The following is a 23380-nucleotide window of genomic DNA, read 5'->3' on the forward strand; positions in this document are numbered from 1 at the left end:
TTGGCTGTGTGTTTCCTCTTTTGGGAACCTCCCAAATCTGGTTCTTCATTCTTCAGGTAAATGCAGTGATCTATGCAACACTCTTCCAAAAGATGTCTTCTCCTATTTACATCAGTCAGAGTTGGCTTCTGTCATTTGGATCTAATAACCCTGTGCAAAGTGGGAATCAACTGTTGGAAGAACTCAAGAACTATGGCAAGTACCTCGGCCACCAAAAGGAATTCTATAATAGATTAATAAATCATAGACAGTTTATCTTTAACAAAAAAACCCAAACCAAGTGGACATCATTTTCAGCTATGTAATTTCCTAGCACAGTCTTTGTGTGAGTGCCTCTAAAACTATGAGTATCACAAGGATATCAGGTATTATATTCTGGAACTTAACAATCACTGTGAGGCATGGAATGCCGTTTTAATCAAGTCCTACCAGACAGTTTTGTAACTACGTCAAGAAAGAAACATATATTCTTCTAATGAGCCATGTCATGTAAATCACACCCAGAGACAATAGAGAAAAAGAAACATTGGGAAGAGGACTACTAGCTATTACTATATAAGGGAAATTTTCCATAGTAAAAATGGGTGACATGAACTGAAATATCTATCTATCTGTCTGTCTATCTGTCTATCATCTATCTATATCTATCTATCATCTATCATCTATCAATCATCTATCATCTATATCTATCTATCATCTAATCTATCAATCATCTATCTATCATCTATCTATCTATACCTACCTATTGCCATCAAGTCAATTCTGACCCATAGCGGCCCTATAGGACAGAGTAGAACTGCGCTATAGGGTTTCCAAGGAGTGGCTGGTGGATTTGAACTGCCAACCTTTTTTGTCAGCAGCCAAGCTCTTAATCACTGTGCCATCAGGGCTCCATCTATCTATAGGTGCATATATATGTTACCTGATGCTCCCAGAAAACTCCTAAAAATTACATTGCTTGTAGTTTGTAACTGAGAAAAGTAAGTTAAATGTGGTTCAAACCCACAACAATACCATAAGCAGAAATAATAATAATTTCTTACAACTAGGTTGATCTTAGTCAAACCATAATAGTTTCCATTATGTGAAAGTACCAATAATTGTTTCGCAGACCAGATGTCCTGTGTTGTGCAGTACAATCCAGATTCCCTAAATTTTGTCCCATTCCCCCTATTTTGCCCCCTACACATCAAGCATTAAAAGAATCAGAAAACGTTTCCGTTTCTTCTATCAAACTACAGCTCCCAGTTAGCATCTGCAACCCAGAAAAACACAAAATCTGTTTATTTTATTTTGTCAACCAATTTAAGGGGTTGAAAAATGTAGTGATTCTTTTCATAAAGGTAATTTTATTTAAAATTATGGATGTTGCTGGGTGAAAACCCTAGGTTTTGCTCAGTGTGACTTGTTACAGCCAATAAACAAGAAGGCGAGGTGGGAGATCAGAAAGACGCATTTATTTTATTATACGAGGAAGGGAGCCTCCAAGACAGCTCGCAGGCAGCTTGGGGAGGTGGGCTTTTACAGAGAGCAGGCAAGGAAATGCAAATTCATCATGAATATTCAGGATTGACCTTCACACAGGCGCTCAGAACTTGGGGATGACTGCATTTTCTTTAAACAAGGGTTCGGTCTCCCAGGATTGAGGAAGGGATGAATTTTTCTTCATTAGGATGTTAAGTCTCTACCCAGAGGTGGGTTGAGGCCATCTATGGCCTGTTCTGTGGTTATCTTGTCAAGGATAATTTCAGAAGAAAGGACAGCTTATTTTGCTCGTTGGAGGAGGATAAGTCAGAGCAGGTGTCTCTTAGAATGGTTGGGCTCTGTGGCTGCCTGCCTCATGGAGGCACACCCCCCACCCCAGCTATCCCCAGTAGAATATATGGAGCTTTCCATCATGTTCTCTTTTAAATCAGTCTTATATGATTATCTCCTTTCAGGCTCTTCCAAGAGGAATGGGTGGTGGTCTTTACTGTTTCATCATTCATTTTTTTCACTTACCTTCAAATTCTTTTTTTTTTCCTATCTAATTATAAAAACTATTTCAACAGGAATAATACCCTCACTTGAAGTGTAATCAATAGGGCATGAATTTGATTTTAATATTTTTTTCTACTTTTTAAGCAATAATTCTGCTAGGAAAAAAAAAATAAAAGGCTCCATGCAAAATCATGAAGCAGAATGTGAGTTGACTGTACTACAGGGTCAATCCTCCTACCTGTGACCCACCCCCCATTGTTATGGTTTTGGATCAATCACTGTAGTACTAAACTAAAGCTTGTCCCCCTCTGAGAAGGGTCTCATATTCCAAAATCAAGCTATTCTTCTATCTACTCCACCTTTATCCATAGACGTGCTGATTTCAAATGACTTTAAAATAAGATGTGACAATATTGCCTGAGCCCGTATCCTGTGTCAGGCACCTTTCTAAGTGCTTTACACAAATCAGCTCATTAAATGCTCACATCTACTCTGTAAGGTAGAGTCTACTATACCTAGTTTACCCATGAGGATTCTGTGTCCAACTTAGAAAAAAAAGTAAATTTGGGAAATAAACACTTTTTTATGTTGTTATCAAGGTATTGTGTTTACAATACTATTTGTGGATTTTAACGAGCCCTGGTGGCACAGTGGTTAAGTCCTTACTGCTAACCTACCAGCCATTCCATAGGAGAAAGAGGTGGCAGTCTGCTCCAGTAAAGATTATGGCCTTGGAAACCCTATGGGGGAGTTCTACTCTGTCCTATAGGATCATAACAAGTCAGAATCACTTGACAGCAATGGGTTTGGTTTCCGGTTTATAGATAAAGATACTGCATGAGTGTATCCGTCTCAACATTTTTTACTCAAAACACAGGAAGAGGATCTTAAACAAACAAAACCCTAAGACTATTTCTTTAATAAAAATGGCAATTTTAGCATTTCTCTGAAGCATTCTTAAGAAAATATATTTTTCTTTTTAATTTTTCTGTTTCTGTTGTAAAAAAGGTCCCAAGTGTTCAAATACAAGGGTACTGGGTTCATATTGAATTGCCCCTGCATAGCTCCTTCTGTAAAGAGTTCATACAGTTTGGAGATACGTTGATATCAAGGGAAGAATCACTTTCTAGGGAGCATTTTTGTCTAAATGAGGTCAACTTTCTTTAATTCTTTAAAGATAAAACCAAAGAAAACTGTATTTGGCCAGGCCAACTCAAATGGCAGACCAGGAAGAAAGCTGTAAAACACAGCCTGGCAGGGTTGCCACAGATCATTTTTGTCTTCTATATGTACTTGCTACCCACCCTTCTTCATCACAAAGAAAATCCACAGGGGACCAGGTAGAAGAAATACTATGGTCTCTGATCATTTGATGTATTTTCCATTAGAAACAATTTTCCATGAGCGTAAGCAAAAATTATTTATTTTCCCCCCTACTAAAATATTAATCAGCAAAATAGATTTTGTGTTTGTAATGTGCGCTTGATTCTTCTAAGAGGTAATCTGGTCTTAGCTACTCTGTGGAATGCAGTCTAATTCTGACCACAAATTTTGGGAGACAAAACGATTTATTTTCTCGAAAGGTACATCTGCTCAGTGCAAGACATGAAGAGAATTGGCTGTTTTAAATGATCGGTTTAGACAAATAATAAATAAGACTTAAATATGAGAGTTTTTGTTTTTCCTGAATTCTCTAAATTGCCATGTTGTATGATATTAAATGAACAAACAAAATACAATGGAGAACTTACCCTTTCTTTTTTTGTTAGCCTGAGAAGGCAACTATGTATAGGGATAGAAAACCAGATATTTGTAGAATTAATCTTTATGACAACAAATGCCTTGAGCAATATTGATCAGGGTATGTTGTCACGTAGATGGGCAGAGGAGCAATACTTTATTTTCAGTGGATAGACACAACCTAAGAGAAGGTTTTGTGTATATCATTAAATATGAGGTTTCAAAGGCAGAAACACGCAACTAGAACGATTTTCTAAAAGTAGCAATGTGAAGAAAGGCTCATGTCATTTTCATGGCAATCTTCATAAACAAAGTTACCTCATATAATGAGGCTGCCCTACAAAGATGGCTTAGATGTAGCAATTCATTTAGAGAAACAACTACACCTGGATAAGTTGAGTAGAGGAAATGGCTCACAAATGGAAAAGAGTTCTGGATGTGTAGCTCACTAGTTTCCAATGTTATTTCTTACCTTGATTTTTTTTTTTCTTTTCAGAACCACGTTGTCCAGTCAGTATTAAATGTTTGTGTAGTTTTTGCCTTTTCTCTAGGAATGATTTTTTTTTTTCTCTTTAGCTACACCATGATGCCATAAAAAGAAATGTGAGAAATCATTGTATCTTAAAGGTATAAATACTTGAGGGCATAGTTTGGTAGATTCTGTAGTCTGCTGGTAGAAAGAAAACCTTTATGAAGCAATTCTTCAAGAGATGAACACATTTGATTTTATGAGACAACCTCTCTTATGAGAGAAATTTGCAGAATCTAATATAAAAAGGATGTGTAAAGTAATTATAAAAACATTTGGGCTTGTGTATTTTTATTGCTTTATAGTATCTGCTTACATGGTGGAAATATATCCTTTCTCTCTCATCATGTACTTTATTTTGCTATACACTATTTTCTCCACTGATAAGCAGGTTTTTTCCATCTCCTATTTTTTAATTAAGTAGAAATAAACCTCATCTCTTTTATTGCATCACAAAATCTTTGATTTAGATACTTCTTGCTTTCTAAGTGAACCAGTATTGCAATTGAGCAGGAATATTAAAATATAAATGGATATGTTTTAGAGGGGTAGACAGGCCTTTTACACCGCTGTTGCTTTTCTCTATAACACACTCTTTTAAAAATAGTGGCGGTCTCAATCATACCGGCACATTAGATGCACCAGAAAAACTAATTAAAATGACATTGCATGAGCCCCTGCCCCAGTCAAACAAATCATAATCTCTAGGGGTAAAGCTCTCTTGTTGCTATTTTAAAATTGTTCCCCCAGGGATAATAACGTGCAGACAGCAGACAGGGTTGAAAATCACTGAACTAGAGCTGTCAAGAATACCTAGCAGATCAAAATGATTATAATCTAAATGAAATCATAGAGCTATTTATTCCATCCATGCATTTCTCTATGTCATGGTTGAGTAATGTAAAATCCATTTCACTAACATTTGTAATTATAAATCAGCATCAAAATTTAAGGTACTCACATAAACCAACAGACTAGTAGAACCAGAGAGAAGGAATTCATTTGCTGTGATTTTTACTTTTTTTTTTTCAGCCATAATGTTTACATGAATCTCCACGAATACATCTGGAGGAATAAATGTATCTACAATGCTCAAAAATATCCTCTAAATTTCTTCCCATCTCTTGAAATGACTTCCAGATAGTAAAAGTCATGCAAGCCACTTAGTAAAATATGTCTTGGGATAATGACTATTTCATATGAAAAAGGAATCTTTACAGAATTTATACATTGAAAAGTCTATATTATTGTTGTTGAGGCTGTGGGTCTTGTTTGGATTCTAACTAAAAGTAAATACAAATTTTACGAATTAGAACACATTGTTGAGGCTTTCAAATCTAACTCACCCGTCAATCTCCCCTTTCAGCTGCCATGCAATTCCCCCCAAACACACACCACCCGCCTGCTCCCCATGCCCCTCCCCACACACACATACAGACTACAGACACTATCACAATGAATTAGCCAAATTCAATAAGGGCACACTCTTCCAAACTACCAAGTCTCCCCAAGACTTTAGACACCAATTGCAAATTGAGGAATTTCCAAGGCAACCACCTGGGTACAAATATGAGTATCCCTAAGGAGTCCCTCAGGTTTGATAATTCAGTAGAAAGACCCATAGAACTCCAGAAAGCACTATAATTATGATTACAGTTTTATTATAGCAAAAGTATGCAATTCAGGATCAGCAAAAACAGAGAGGATTAGGGAGGCCTCTGAGGCTGGGATGGTTCCAGTCACAGAGGTTTCATATTTTCAAGCAGGTATGACCCTCTTGGCATTAATGCACATTCATGCCAACCCAGAGAACTCACTCAAACTTTGATGTCCACAGATTATATTGGAGTTTGATTATATAGCCACTGCTGATGGTATGATCTATGATATGGTTAAACTCAATCTCCCGTGCCCAAACTTAGGACTGATATCACTTGACTCAAAACTCTGACTCTCTAATCACATGGCTGCTCCTTCTGCCTTGGCCAGACCCCATCTTCAGTCACTCTTTGGCATTAATTATCTAGGACACATTATAAGTCACTTTATTAGCATAAATAATAATTTGGGAAACTAAGGGTTTAGAAGCAACCTCTCAGGAGCAAGGTACAAAGACCAGTTCTCTCTTTGGGCTGACAACAAATTCTTTTATTACACACACACACACAAATATATATATATATAAAATTCATTTTCTTTTTATTACTTTAGAGGAAGGTTTACAGAGCAAACAAGTTTCTCACTAAACAATTAAACATTGTTTTGTGATTTTGGTTGCCAACCCCATGACATGACAACACTCTCTCTTCTTGACCTTGGGTTGCCCATTACCAGCTTTCCTGTCTCCTCCTGCCTTCTTGCCCTTGCTGCAGGGCTGGTGTGCCCATTTAGTCTTATTTTGTTTTATGGGCCTGTAGCTGAAGGCTGAACCTCAGGAGTGGCTTCATTACTGAGCTGTAAGGGTGTCTGGGGGCCATACTTTTCAGTTTTCTCTGGCCTCTGTCAGATCAGTAAGTCTGGCCTTTTTTTTGTGTATGTGAGTTAGAATTTTGTTCTACGTTTTTCTCCAGCTCTGTCTGGGATCCTCTATTGTGAGCCCTGTCAGGACAGTCAGTGGTTGTAGCCAGGCACATCTAGTTGTGCTGGATCCAGTCTGGTGAGGCTGTGGGTAGTGTTGGTCCATTAGTCTTTTGGAATTATCTTTCCCTTGTGTCTTTGGTTTTCTTCTATTCCCCTTGCTCTAGACAGGGTACGACCAGTGCAGTATCTTAGGTGACTGCTCACAAGTTTTTAAGACCCCAGATGCTAATCACCAAAGCAGAATGTAGAACATTTTCTTTATAAACTATGTTATGCCAATTGAGCTAGATGTTCCCAGAGACCGTGGTCACCAGAGCCCTCAGCCCAGTAATTTGATCCCTCAGGAGAGTTTGGATTTATCTGTGGAGCTTCAATGACCTTGCCTTGGACAACCTGTGCTGGTTTCCCCAGTACTGTGTACTAGTCTTACCCTTCACCAAAGTTATCACCTATCTATCGTCTAGTTAGTGTTTTCCCTTGCACCCCTCTCCTCCCTCATAATCAGCAAAGATTGTTTCCTTTTTGTGTAAACTTTTTCATGAGTTTTTATAGTAGTGGTCTCATACAAATTTGTCCTTTTGTGATTGACTTATTTCACTCAACACAGTGCCCTTCAGATTCATCCATGTTGTGAGATGCTTTGCAGATTTATCATTGTTCTTTACCTTTGCGTAGTTTTCAATTGTGTGTATGATGGGCACCTAGGTTGTTTCCATCTTTTTGCTATTGTGAACATTGCTGCAATGAACATGGGTGTACATATATCTGTTCATGTGACAACTCTTACCTCTCTAGGATGTATTCCTAGGAGTGGGATTGCTGGATCATATGGTATTTCTATTTTAAGCTTTTTAAGGAAGCACCATATCATTTTCCAAAACAGTTGTACCATTTTGCATTCCCATCAGCAGTGCTTACGAGTTCCAAGCTCCCTGCAGCCTCTCCAACATGTGTTATTTTCTGTTTTTTTGATTCGTGCCAGTAATGCTGGGGTAAGATGGTATCTCATTGTGGTTTTGATTTGCATTTCTCTAATGGCTAGTGATTGAAAGCATTTCCTCATGTACCTGTTAGCAGTTTGAATGTCTTCTTCGGTGAAGTGTCTGTTCATACCCTGTGCCCTTTTTAAAATTGGATTATTTGTCTTTTTGTTGTACAGGTGTTGGATTTTTCTGTAGATTTTACAGATTAGAACTTCGTCAGATTTGTCATAGCCAAAATTTTTTTTCTCAGTCTATAGGTTCTCTTTTTACTCTTTCGGTGAAGTCTTTAGATGAGCATAAGTGTTTAATTTTTAGAAGATCCCAGTTATCTAGCATAACTTCTGGTGTTTGTGTATTGTTATTTATGGTTTATATCTTGTAAATGCCATGTATCAGGGCCTCTAGTGTTGACTTTGTTTTTTCTTCTATGATCTTTATATTTTTTGATTTTATATTTAGATCTTTGATCCATTTTGAATTAGTTTTTGTGTATGGTGTGAAGTACGAGTCCTATTTCATTTTTTTACAGATGGACATGTAGGTTTGCCAGCACCATTTGTTAAAAAGGTGGTCTTTTGCCCATTTGATGGAGTTTGGGCCCTTGTTGAAGATCAAGTGACCATAGGTAGATGGATTTACAGCTGGGTTCTCAATTCTCCTCCATTGGTCAATGTGTCTGTTGTTGTATCAGTACCAGCCTGTTCTGATTACTGTATAGCTCTATAGTAGGTTCTGAGATCAGGTAATGCGAGTCTTCCTACTTTATTCTTCTTCTTCAATAGTGCTTTACTTATGTGGGGCCCCTTTCCTCTCCATACAGTTAATTTTAGTTTTTCCATCTCTTTAAAGAATGTTGTGGCTATTTGGATCAGGATTGCAATGTATTTGTAGATCGCTTTGGGTAGAATTGACATTTTTACAATTTTGAGTCTACCTATTCATGAGCGTGGCGTGTTTTTCCATTTTTTGGTGGGCTTGCGATAGTGATTCGTAGTTGTCTTTTTAAGGTCTTTTATATCCCTGGTTAGATTTATTCTTAATTATTTTATTTTTTCAGGGGCTATTATAAATGGTATTGTTTTCCTGATTTCCTTTTTGTAGTTCCCTTTATTGGTATATAGGAATCCAACTGATTTTCATACGTTTATCATATCCAGAAACCCTGGTGGTGTAGTGGTTAAGCACTATAGCTGCTAACCAAAGGGTCAGCAGTTTGAATCTGCCAGGCGCTCCTTGGAAACTCTATGGGGCAGTTCTACTCTGTCCTATAGGGTCACTATGAGTCAGAATCGACTCGACGGCACTGGGTTTTATCTCATATCCTGCACTGTGCTGAATCATTCTTTTAGTTCCAGTAGTTTTCTCGTGGATTCTTTTGAGTTGTCTGTTTATAGTATCATATCATCTGCAAATAAGGACAATTTTGCTTCTTCCTTACCAATTTGGGTGCCCTTTATTTTTCCCGCCTTATTGCTCTAGCTAGGCCTTCCAGCCCAATGTTAAATAGGAATGGTGATAAGGGCATCCTTGTCTTGTTCCTGTTCTCAAGGGGAATGATTTCAGTCTCTCTCCATTAAGAATGGTGTTGGCTGCTGGTTTTGTATACCCACTGCCATTGAGTCGATTCCCACTCATAGTGACCCCATAGGGTTTCCAAGGCTGTAAATCTCTATGGAAGCTGACCACCATATCATCTTTCTTCCACAGAGCCACTATTGGTTTCAAACTACTGACCTTTTGGTTAGCAGTTGATGGCTTTAACCACCGTACCACCAGGGCTGCTTAGTTTTGTATAGATGCCCTTTATTTTGTTGAAGAATTTCCCTTCTAGATTTATTTTATTAAGAGTTTTTTTTTTTTTTTTGGAATGGGCATTAGACTTTGTTGAATGTCTTTTCTGCATCAATTGAGATGATCATGTGATTCTTTTATTTATGGTGGATTATGTTGATTGATTTTGTAATGTTGATCTATCCTTGAATACCTGGCATGAATCCTGCTTGGTTATGGCGTATTATTTTTTTGATATGATGCTGATTCTATTGGCTAGAATTTTGTTGAGAATTTTTGCATCTATATTCATGAGAGATACTGGTTTGTAATTTTCTTTTTTTTTTTTTTTTATGGTGTCTTTGCCTGGTTTTAGTATCAGGGTTATTCTGGCTTCATAGAAGGAATTCAGAATTATCCTTCCTTTTCTGTGTTCTGAAATAGTTTCAGTATTACTGGTATAAGCTCTTCTCTGAATGTTTGGTTGAATTCTCCAGTGAAGCCATCTGGGCCAGGGCTTTTTTTGTTATTGGGAGTTTTTATGATTACCTTTTCAATCTCTTCTCTTGTTATGGTTCTGTTAAAATTTTCAACTTCAGTTTGTGTTAATTTGGGTAGGTACTGTGTTCTAAAAATTTGTCCATTACCTCTAAGTTTTCAAATTTGTCGAAGTGTAGTTCTTAATAGTACTCTGTTATGATCCTTTTTATTTTAGTTGGGTCTATTGTAATGTCCCCAATTTCATTTCTCATTTTTGTTATTTGAGTCCTCTTCTGTTTTTTTTTTTTTTTTGTCAGTTTGGCTAGTGGTTTGGGTATTTTGTTGATCCTTTCAAAGAAACAACTTTTGATCTCATTGATCCTTTCCATTGTTTTACTTTTCTCTATTTCATTTATTTCTGGTCTGATCTTTATTATTTTCTTTCTTCTGGTGTCTGTGGGTTTCTTTTGCTGTTCTCTTTCTATTTGTTCCAGTTGTGTAGCTAATGTTTTGACGTTGTTTCTTCTTTTTTGATGTGTGCATCTATTGCTATAAATTAACCTGAGTGCTGCCTTTGCTGTAGCCCAAAGGTTTTGGTTTGTTGTGTTTTCATTCTCGTTTGATTCTAGGAATTTTTTAATTCCATCTTTGATTTCTTCTATTACTCAGTGGTTTTTAAGCAAGGTGTTATTCAGTTTCCATGTATTTGATTTTTTTTCCCCTTGCTCTTCCTATTATTAATTTCTACTTTGATGGCATTGTGATCAGAGAAGATACTTTGCATTATCTCAATGTCTTGGATTTTGTTGAAGGTTGCTTTGTGACCTAAGATGTGGTCTATTCTAGAGAACTTCCCATGTGCATTGGAAAAGAATGTGTATTTTGCTGCTTTTGGGTGGAGTGTGCTATATCTGTCTATGAGGTCAATTTGGTTGATTGTGGCCTTTAGATCTTCTGTATCTTAGTTGAGTTTCTTTCTAGATATTCTGTTCTTTACTGAGAATGGTTTCTTGACATCTCCTACTATTATTGTGGAACTATCGATTTATCTTTTCAGTGTAATTAGAGCTTATGTATTTTGAAGCCTGTCATTGGGTGCATAGATATTTATTAGGTTTATGTCTTCATGGTGGATCATCCATTTAATCATTTTATAATGCCTATCCTTGTCTTTTATGATGGATTTTGTTTTAAAGTCTATTTTATCTGAGATTAGTATTGCCACTGCTGTCCTTTTTTGGTAGCTGTTTGCTTGATATATTTTTTTCCATCCTTTGATTTTTAGTAAATTTATGTGTTTGTTCCTAAGGTGTGTCTCCTGTAGACAGCATATTGATGGGTTTTTTTTGTTTTTTTTTTTTTTAAACCCATTCTGTCACTCTCTGTCTCTTTATGGGTGCATTTAAGCCATTTACATTCAGTGTGATTGTTGATAAAAAAAAAAAAAAGGTTTGAGTTTATTGCTGTCTTTTTTGTAGTGCTTTTTTGGTGGTGCTGATGTTTTCTTCCTCTTACTCTTCTGTGCTAAACTCCTTTTGTTTGTGTATTTTCTTTTCATTTCTTTCATTTTTGTAGATTTTGTGTTTACTGAGGCTGTATGTTTTGTTTCTTTATTTTAATGAGTAGGTTTGTTAACTTTCTTTGTGGTTACCTTGAAATTTACCCCATCTTCCTAACTTTAAACCAGTCTTTTATTACTTGATAACGCCTTCTTTTCCTTTGCATTTGAAACTGACATACCTACACTGTTTATTCCCTTTTTATTGTTCTGGCATCATTGTCATTACAGATTGATGTCTCTGGTTCCCTGTTTTAAATATTTTAGTTTTATTTTATTCTTGAGAGTACATTATCTAGGTTGGTATCTGGCTGATGCTGTCTTATGTGCTAGATTCAATTTGTTTCATTATGTTGTTCATTTTCTAACCAAACAAAACCAAATCTGATGTCTTTGAGTCAATTTCGACTCATAGTGGCCCTATAGGACAGAATAGAACTGCCCCATAGAGTGTCCAAGGAGGCCTGGTGGATTTGAACTACAAGGCTGACCTTTTGGTTAGCAGCCATATTACTTAACCATGACACCACCAGGGTTACCCTCTAACTGAAGGACTCTCTTTAATAATTCCTGTTTGGTTTTTATGTATTTGCTTAATTTCTGAATATTTGGAAATGTCCTAACTTAGCCATCATATTTGAGTGAGAGTTTTGCGGGATATATTATTCTTGGTTAGCAATTTTTTTCTTCCAAGATTTTATATATGTCATCCCACTACCTTCTTGCCTGCATGGTTTCTCCTAAGTAATCAGAGCTTAGTCTTATGTTTTTCTTCTCTGTATGTGACTTTTTGTTTTTCTCAAGCTGTTATCAGGATTCTTTCTTTGTCTTTGGTTTTAGGGAGTGTGATTATGATATGTCTTGGTGATTTTCTTTTGGGGTCTATCCTATATGGGGTTTGTTGAGCTTCTTGGATAGTCAGCTTTTCATCTTTCATGATATTAGGGAAGGTTTTCAGTCATTAAATCTTCAATGATCCTCTCTGTGTTTTCCATTTTCCCTTCCTGTTCTGGAACTCCAATCACATGCACATTTTTGCTTTTGATTGTATCCCACATCGTTCTCAGGGTTTCTTCATTTTTCTTCAAACAATGTGGTTTACAAGGATTTGTCTTCTATTTCGCTGACCCTGTCTTCCATTGTTTCAAATTTGCTCCTAAAACCTTCTATTGCACCATCCATTTCTGAAATCTTTTTGTTTATCTTTTGGATTTCTAATTGGTGTCTTTGTATGATTTCTAGCTGTTTATTTATTTGGACATTTTGTTCCTGATTTTCTCCATTGTTTATCTGTCTTTTCAGTGATATTGTCTGTATTTTCCATGATTTTGTCTATTTTTTCCTTATCTTTGTCTGCATTTTCTTTCATGTGTTAGAGTACTCTGAATATTAGAATTCTGAGTTTCCTATCAGGAAGTTCCAGTGCCTTTTCTTCTAGCAGAAGGTCATCTGGTGTTTTATTTTGGTCACTTTCTGGAGCCATCCTCTTCTGTTTTTTCATGTTTTGATATCAGCTGCTGTTTCAGGGGCATTCAGGAATTATTTTGTTTATTTATTGTAGATTTGATTGTTTCATCCTGCTTTTTTGTTTTATTTGGTTATGTCTGGGCAGGTGGGCTTGGTGTGTTTTGTTGCTTCCTAACCTGTGGGCATGATTCTTCTCACTGCCTTGTACAAGTGGGTAGGGCCAGTCACTCAGCTATGGTGCAGCAGGGTGGTTCCAGCAGGGGTGGGGAGGTGGGGATGGGTAGTTTGTGGTATGGACTGGGGGTGACAGGGGGGCTGGGGGGCAGTGCAGGGCAGGTTCCAGGTACTGCACCAATGCCACTTTGGGGCATGGCACTTGGCACATGGTGCAGATAAGCAGGAGGGAAAGGAGAAGATGTGATGTGCAGAGCTAAGTGGGTGAGTGAAAGAAAATAGAGAGGGAAACAAAGACAAAAAATGGCAAAAAATAGTCAAAGAAAAAATAAATAAAATGGTGGTGTGGTAGGATTCAGTGACTGGGGGTGCAGCAGACCCAACGAGGCTGTGTGCTGGTGGCTCTCTAGCCAAGCAGTGTATCTCAGCCTATGGGGGAGCAGTGTGGGTGGTCCATAGGGCTAGGTGGGTGGGAGAAAGGAAAGAGGGGAAATGGAAGAAAGCAATGGTCAAACAAGTAAAAAAAAAAAAAAATGGTGGGTGTGCTGGCCATTGGGGGCAGAGTGGAACTGGGGCAGTGACAAGCTGATGTCTTTCTCACTGGGTGGTATGGCATGGCTCCTTAGGAAGGTGTGGAGGCAGAGAATGGGCCTAGGTGAGAGGAAAAATAAAGGAAAATATAAAATATGATGCCAAGGAACTGGGCCTGTGGGAGTGGCACAGACCTGGGGAGGCTGTGTGCCAGAAGATTTCCAGCCAAACAGTATAGCATAGCCCACCAAGAAATTGGGGGCAGCGCATGGGACTGGGTAGATGGGAGAGAGGAAAGGAAGGTAGGGAGAGAGAAAAGAGAAATAATAACAACAAAAAAAGAAAAGGCCAAAAAAACTAACAAATAAACAATAAATAAATACAATGGCACTGATGAGCCAGTCAGTGATGGTGGTGCAGACCCAGGGAGGCTGCTTACAGTGTCTTTCCAACTAAACTGTGTAGAACAGCCCTTCCAGAAGGGGCATGGGTGGTGCAAAAGGCTGGGTGGGTGGGAGAAAAGAAAGGAAGGAAAGGAGAGAGAAGAAATACACACAATAAGAGAAGAAAACAAACAAAAAAAGAACAAAGCAAACCAAAAAATCACAGCTCATCAAGAAGGGGAGAGGATGACACACAGGTTAGCTGGGCGGGAGAAAGAATAGGAAGGAAGTGAGAGAGAGAAACGCAACAAAATAAAAGCCCCCCAAAGAACTCAAAAAACAAACAAAACAACTGCAAAAAAGAAGAAAAAAAAAAGCAACCAAACAATTACAGCCTGTCAAGAAGATGAGGGGATGGCACACGGGGCTAGAGATGCAACAACAAAAAAAGTGAAAAAAACCAAACAAAAATACAACCCCCCCCCCAAAAAAAACAGGCAAATGAGCAAAAAAAAAAAAAAAAATGGGGCTGAAGGGGCCAGTTTGTGAAGGCAGGGTGGACCCCAGCTGCAGTGACCTAGTGTCTCTCTGGCCCAGTAACAATGGCTCCTTGGCAAGCAGCCGAGGTCTTGAACAGGGAAGAAAGGTATAGGGTGGGAAAATGTGTATCCCTGGTTATCGGATGCTCTGTTTCCTCCTGGGAGCTCCGTGAATTTGCCTTCTCATACTCCCTGAGTTCTTTGGCAGCTGAAGCCCAAGATGGCAAATCCAGCCACGTTAGCAGGTTTGGGACCTCTACTGCATAGTTCTCCCGGTTCTCTGTTCTCTGTCAGTTTCTTATTCCATTTGGTGCATGATCGAGTACTTTATTCCTTCGTTTGGTACTTCGTTTGGTTCCAGAACTGATGTTTGTATCTGCTTTACTCAGTGTTTTGGGTCTTTGCTGCAGAGGGATAGCATGGCACTTGTCTATAACGCAATGTTGGTTCCATCTCCTACACTTTGTTTTATTTCTTTGATTCTATCTGGTAAAATTGAGCCACACCTTGGTGTAGATAATTTTTTTTTAAGGATGCTACTATTGTTCTGAAGGGTCTCTGGTGGCCCAGTGGTTAAACACTTAGCTGCTAACTGAAAAGTCAGTAGTTTGAACACACAAGCAGCTCCTTAAAAGAAAAGACCTGGTGAAATGCTCCCATAAAGATCACAGCCTAGGACCCTACAGAGAAGTTCTACTCTATGATTTGGAATCAACTCGATGGCAGTTTATTATTTCTCTTAGCTCAATTAAATAATTAAAATTTTAATTTTTTTTTTAAAGGAAAATAGCTTTCAAGAGTCAACATAGTGAAATGGGAAGAGTATATACTTAATTCTCCGATCTACTGCATTTTTGCTTTGTGGCCACAGGTAAGTCAGTTGAAATTATTGATCCTGTTTCTTTACCTATAAAATGGAGTTAAAATTAAATCTTGCCTTCTCTTATCTTTCAGAAATTGTAGCATTAATAAATTGTTTAATTCCTAAATAAACACCAATGTGCTGGTAAAATTTTATTTGTGAACAATATTTTAAAAAGTAGTTTAAAATGAAGGCAACCTAAATTCATATATATGCATACATAAAGAACAATTCAAATCACCTATAACTCATACCTATAGCAAAATTGGAAAAAAAAAAAACTTTAATCATCAATTTACATATAAGTGGGGACATAAGAATCAAAACCAACAGAGTACGTTTCAGCAGAGCAGAGACTCAGGTAGGGATTGGCTTTAATAAGAGAGAGAGTGACAAGTTTATGGTATTGGAAGAAACACTAACTGGAATGTACACCAGAAGCAGATAATGTCATCCTTAGTGGAAAAACATTGAAAGCAGGATTAAAGCACAGGAAGGGACTTAGAAAGTTCATGGACAAGTGGAGACAATATTGGAAAGGCATTGATTCTGAAGGAGAGGAAAGCATATTGACTGGGAAGGGGAGGTGTTACTAGGAGGTCAAGTGGTACAGAAAAGGTAAAAATGACTAATGGTCAAGCCCCTCAAAAATAAATAGTACCAGATAGTAGGAATACAACATACTTTTAAAGGTTAGTAAGGAAATTTCTATTTACTTTATAATAAAAGAGGACATACAAAAATCATGAAATCAGTTAAAGTACCAAAAATATTTCTCCTTTCTGTAGGAAAAATATTTAAGACTATAAATCAAGTAAACTGTGCTGAAATAAAAGATGAAAGTCTACATATTTAAAGGGTCTCTGGGTTCTTGAGAAAATTGAATTGGGTAGACAAATCTGGGACATCTAATAAAATTATTCTATTTTAAAGAAAAACAATTTCTGTATCTCTAGAACAGACATCACTTCCAAAAGAAATAATTTTGATTTTACTAGACTTTTCACCACTTCCGTGGGTGGAGCATACACTTAAGTGCTTGGCTATTAACTGAAATGTTGGCAGTTCGAATCCACCCGGAGGCACCTGGGAAGAAAGTTCTGTTGATGTACTTTCAAAAAAAGGTCACAGCCATTGAAAACCCTGTGGAGCACAGTTATACTTTGAAACGCATGGAGTTGCCAAAAGTCAGAATCAACTCAGTGGCAACTTGTTTTTTGATTTTTATCAGACTTCTCAATAGCAACATAAAAAGCAGCACAAAATCAGAATTACAATGTCAAGATGTGTGAACCAAAGATTCTACAATAATATAAACTGTATTTTAAGTATCTTTACTCAGGAAATATTGTACTAATAAGCTTTTCTCGTGGAACCTACTAGAGAAAGAATTTCATCTAACCAATAAATAATTGGAAAAAGACTGAGGATTGCATATATTAAATAGAAGATCTAAGATAAAAGCAAAAATATTGATAGGAGAAGAATTGAATGTAAATGCTATATAATCTGACAAAATAAAGATAGCACAAACTAAATCAGTTGGGGTGGTTGTAGGGTTGGGAAAAGAGAAAGAATAGGAGAAACTTCCTGAGTATCATAAAAATGATATTATATTATTAGGTGCTATTGAGTCAATTCCTATTCATAACGACCGTATGTACAACAGAACGAAACACTGCCTGGTCCTGCATCATTCTCACAATTGTTGCTATGTTTGAGCCCACTGTTGCAGCCACTGTGTCAATCCATCTCGTTGAGGGTCTTCCTCTCTTTTGCTGAACTTCTACTTTACCGAGCACGATGTCCTTCCTGTTCCAGGGGCTGCTCCCTCCTGATAACATGTCCGAAGTATGTGAGAGGAACTCTTGCCATCCTTGTTTCTAAGGAGCATTCTGGCTGTACTTCTTCCAAGACAGATTTGTTTGGTCTTCTGGCAGTCCATGTATATTCAATATTCTTCGCCAACACCATAATTCAAAGGCATCAATTCTTCTTCAGGCTTCCTTATTAGTTGTCCAGCTTTCACATGTATATGAAGTGGTTGAAAAATGATAAAAATGATGGGGGGGGTCAAAAGTATATATTTTACAGCTGACAAACTATATAACTACAACTAAGAAAAAGAAGTGGAGCCTAAGAACACTTATAAAAGTATTAATACAGTAAAACCTGTGAAACCCATAATCTGTGAAGGAGGAAACTTGTCAGAGAAGAAAAACTCAAATATTTTCTACTACTAGAGAGACAGGATAGTGGTAAGATTCCACTGTGTCAAAAGCAGAAAACTTTTGAGACCCAGAATAACAAGTAGTCCTGTAGAATTCCAGCTCTCACAGGTTTTACTATGTAAATATAGACAATATAGTAAAAATAAAAACTTTCTGAAATAACAAAGGAAATAAAAATGGAATCAAAAGTAAACTAACAGGATAAATAACACACTCTGGATATAGTATAATAGAGACTATAAATATAAAATATTAAAGCAGAGTTAATACCAACCATGCTACTTGTTATCAATAAATTTAATGGCCTAAGTCATACATTAAAATAAAATTATTCCAAATTTCCTCACAAAGCACAACCCAACTTCATTTTATACAAAAGAAAAGAACTATCCATCAAATGAAACAGTTAATAACAAAAAATTTGTAACAAATGTATACCAAATACAAAAAATAATAACTACAATTAAAAAGGAAAGGGACATCTTCCAATCATGATGTAGTAACAAGGTCCAAACCTAACTTCCTGCTGTAAAAACCAGCAACTTGTTGCCATCGAGTTGATTCCGACTCACAGTAATCCTATAGGACAGAGTAGAACTGTCCCATAGGATTTCCAAGGAGGGGCTGGTGGATTTGAACTGCTGACCTTTTGGTTAGCAGCCGAGCTCTTAACTACTGAGCCACCAGGGCTCCAAAAACTAGCAAAGTGGACAAAGTATAGGAAATTGTTTATTTTAGATATTGGTCATAAGCAGCACAAGACTGTGCTCCCTCAGAGAAGTGAGACAAATGAGATTAGCTATGCCTTTGTCCTGGCTGTCTGCCTGGAGGCAATTTCCATATCATGGGTAGAAGGACAAGCCTTGATGAACTAAGGACAAGAAAATCTGAGTTAATGGAGGCTGATGTGGCTGGGAGATCTGGGGTAGCATTGTGAAAAGAAGGGAGCTATGTAGAAAATGAACTCCTTAGAGTCTCTGTTAAATAGTAGCCTACATATGCATGGTGTAAAGCTCCATAAGGCACAAATTATAAAAGTCAATATATTCCAAAGTCAAGACTTAACAAAATTAATATATCTTTTATTTTTCATCAACAGCATTCTTAAGAGACAAGGGTGTTTCTTTTTGTTCCACACACTGAGATTGTGTGGTGGTGAACAATATAAAGCAATCACTATATAAAATACAGACAATATATGCAATACATGCAATCATATTTTGAAACTTGAACACTGCTGTCTAAGAATTTGTTGATAAATTTATCGCAATATATCCAACAAATTATATTAAGTGGGAGATTTATCAAAAGATACAAATTACCAAACTGTCTAAAAAAATGAAAAATATGAATACCCTTAGATCTATGAATTTTTACTTAATTTCCCAATAAGGGATCTCCTAGATGGCTTTACTGATGAACTTTATCAAACATTTAAGCAAGAAATAATGTCACTTCATTAAAAATTTTATCAGAAAATAAGGGAGAAGGAAAGACACTGCAACTTGGTTTATGAGGCCAATATTACCCTGATATAAAAGACATTAAAAGAAAGAAAACTAGAGACCAATATCCCTTAGGTACTAGATGCAATAATCCATAATAAAATATTAGGATACTGAATACAACAGTATATGAAAAAGGTAATACACCATGACCAAGTATGATTTATCCCAGATATAAAAAGTTGGTTTAATTCAAAAATTAATTCTTGTAACTTATAGTATTATCAGAGTAGAGGGGAAAAAAATATATGGGTAATCCAGTAGATCAGAAAAAGCATTTGTCAAAGTCCAACAGTTGTTCAAAATAAAAGTTCTCAGAAAACCAGGAATAAACAAGAATTTATTTTAAGCCATCAGAAAAAACCTATAGCTGTCATCAGAGTTAATAATGAAAGACTGAATATTTTTGCACTAAAATTGGTTCAGCTCAAGGAATCCCACTCAGCACTTCCATTCAAAACACAGAGGTCCTAACTAATACAATGAGTTAGTTAAATAACTGATGTATTAATAAAAATATTTATTATTGAAAAAGAAGTGAAACTGTCTTTATTCACAGGAGATGTGATCATAAATCAAGAAAAGACTAATAAAAAGTAACTGGAACTAATAAGTAGAAATTGTACAAATCACAACTGGAGATTGAAATTTAAAAGGCAGTGTCATTTATGATATCCTAAAGGCATAAAAAACTTGTAAATTTAACAAAAATGTGTGCAATATTGCACATGAAAAAATACAAAGCAGAATTAAGAGGTATTAAAGAACTAAATAAAATAGAGGGATATCCCATGTTCATGGATTAGAAGACAGGTGACTCTATTTTTAAGATACTATTCGTCCCCTATAGTTTTCAAGGAAACCCTAGTGGCCTAGTGGTTAGGAGCTACGGTTACTGACCAAAAGGTTGGCAGTTCAAATCCACCAGGCGCTCCTTGGAATCTCTATGGGGCAGTTCTGCTCTGCCCTATAGGGTTGCTATGAGTTGGAATTGACTCAATGGCAACAGGTGTTTTTTGTTTTTTTTTTTTACAGTTTTCAAGGAGCCCTGGTTGCATGGTGGTTAAGAGTTACGGCTGTTAGCCATAAGGTCAGCAGTTTGAATCTACCAGCCAGCCGCTCCTCAAAAACCCTATGGGGCAGCTCTGCTCTGTCCTATTGGGTCGCTATGAGTTGAAATTCATTTGACAGCAACGGGTTTGAGTTTAGTTTTGTTACAGGTTTCAAGGAACTCCAGTCAACATCCCAGCAGAATTTTTCTTTTGTAGAAATTTGGAAACTGATTCTAAAAAAGAGATTTCCTATATAGGACACAAAAAATATGAATTATAAAAAATTTAATAAATTAGAGTTCATCAAAATTAAAATTAAAAACCTTTGGTCTTCATAAGACACTGTGAAGAAAATAAAAAGACAATCCATAGACTGAGAGAAAATAATCTTAATACACCTAACTCTCAAAAGATTTGATCCAGAATGTAAAGAAATCAACCATAAGAAGACAAGCAACCCAATGAGCATGGGCAAATGATATCAACAGATAAATTATTAAAGAAAGTACAGTGAAACTTGTGAGAGCTGAAACTCAACAGAATTGCCTAGCTTTTCCAGGTCTTACAAATTTTGCGCCTTTGATGTTGCAGTCTTAACGCTTTTCTGTTGCTCCTTTTAGTGAAAAATATTTGAGTTTTCTTTTTCTGACAGGTTTCTGCATTATACAGATTCCTGCTTTCACAGGTTTTGCTGTATTTAATGGTCAATGAACACATAAAAATTCATTTAGCACTATTGGGCATCAAGGAAATAAAAATTAAAATCGCAATGAGATATGATTACATGCCTTTTCAAGGGCTGATATTGAAAAGCCTGACAGTAATAAGTGTTGATATGGATAGGAAAAAAAGGCAATGCAAATTTTCTTACATTGGGTAAATACAAAATGTTCCAATCATCTTGGAAAAGTTTTGCCATTTCTTATTAAGTTGAATATAATACGATCCAGAAATTTCTTAATTTTTAACCAAGAGAAATAAAAACAGATCCACATCAAGACATGTACATGAATGTTCACAGCAGCTTAATTCATAATAGTTAAAACCTGGAAATAACTCAAATACCCATCAATAGATAAATGGATAAACAAATTGGGGTGTTTCTATACACTGAATTACTCTTTAGCAATAAGAATGGGGGGAGGGTACTGCTGATACATACAAAAGCACTGATGAATCTCAAAAACATTGTGTTCAGTGAAAAAAAGCTACACTCAAAAAATTACTGTCTTAGTTTCCTAGTGCTGCAGTAACAAAAATACAAATGTGCTTAAAGAACAGAAATTTGTTTTCTCACAGCTCTAAGGGAGGACATTCTTTGTCTCTTTTACCTTCTAGTAAACCAAATGCAAACCCATTGCCGTTGAGTCGATTCCAACTTATAGCAACTCTATAGGACAGAGTAGAACTGCCCCATAGGGTTTCCAAGGAGCACCTGGTGTACTCGAACTGCCGACATTTTGGTTAGCTCTTAACCACTCCACCACCAGGATTTCCAAGCAATTCCTGGTGTTCTTGGTCTTGCAGATGCATCTAACTTGGTCTTCACATGGTGTCTGTCTTCTTTGTGTGTGTATCTCTCTGTTTTGCCTTTTAATAAAACACCACTCAGAAGGGGTTGGGTTTAGGACCTACTCTGGTATGACCTCATTAACACAATAAAAGAGAACCTCTATTTCCAAAGAGGGTCTTATATACAGGCACATAGGTTAGGACTTCAACATATGTTTTGGGGGGACACAATTCAATTTATAAAGGAGTAGAGCTAGCTTATTGTTTTACTAAATTGGTAGGGTAAACATAATTTATCATTCAAACCATGACATTTTTTAAAGTAAAAGGGAGATAGTAATAATAATTATGTTGGGATAACAAATATAAAATGAGTCTGTCCTTGGCAAAGAGGATGCATGCCCCCCATATTAATTTGCATTCTATTCTCCTGTTAATATAATCTAAGATTTCATTAACCTCCTCAGTTTATAAAAGGTAGGGTATTAAAGGCAAAATAATCCAATCTGGCAATATGGATGACCTTCTAACAAGTTGTTTCTATTACCCATAAAACTGAAATATCTCAATCTTGCAGCATTGGTGAAGGAATTAGAAACTTCACATGAAAAATTAGAAAAAATACATTGTTCAATTGCCTTATGTCACTGATTCTCATTTAGTTAACAAATGTGTACTGTACCTTGGGCAAAATATTATTAATAATAGTAACAGAAAAAAAAATAGCCATTATTGAGGGCCTTCAAGTAACAGGCACTTTCATTATCTTTAATTCTCACAAGGACACTGTGTGATTTACAACTACAGAACTGAGGTTCAGAGATGCCAAGTAACTGCTCAAGGTAAATTCCTGTCAAGTCGTGAGACTGGGCTTAGCCTGACTTATTTTTTTGTCTTTTTAGAAACTGTGGGATAACTCAAATACAGAGACAAAAAATAGTCTCTATTTTGCAACATTTGTTTCATTTATATTTTCTAAGAAACAAACACATTATAGATACAGGTGAAATACCTCTGAAATCTGTCTAGATTATATTCACTCTTACTTTCCCCAGAAGTAATCATCACTTTTGTTACTTACCTGTTCTATAAACATCTGCATGGCATCATTTTGCTTTTGTGACATTATATAAATGATATCATACTTTATGTATACCTTAGCAATTTGCATTTTTTAAGCTGTGTTTTTTTCCGTTTATTGCTTTGATACATGCATCTGTAATTAGTGTTTATCTTTCCGTTTTCCAGTTGATGACATTTAAATTGCTTCCAATTTTTAATGATCGCAAACAATGGTGAGATCAATATCCATTTGCATGTCTCTTCTTATACAAGAGCTGGGATCTCTGAGCCAGCCACTTTGCTAATACTTGACAGCTCTCAGGTCATCTGCCTATGCTCTTGTTTGTGGTTCTGGGGTTAAGACTCTAGACCCACTTGCCAGTTGGCTTCTCCTTAGGGCCTGCAAAACAGAGGCCATGACAAAGAACTTGGAAGGTGGAGC

The sequence above is a fragment of the Elephas maximus genome, chromosome 7, assembly GCF_024166365.1.
Source record: "Elephas maximus indicus isolate mEleMax1 chromosome 7, mEleMax1 primary haplotype, whole genome shotgun sequence".
NCBI lineage: Eukaryota > Metazoa > Chordata > Mammalia > Proboscidea > Elephantidae > Elephas > Elephas maximus.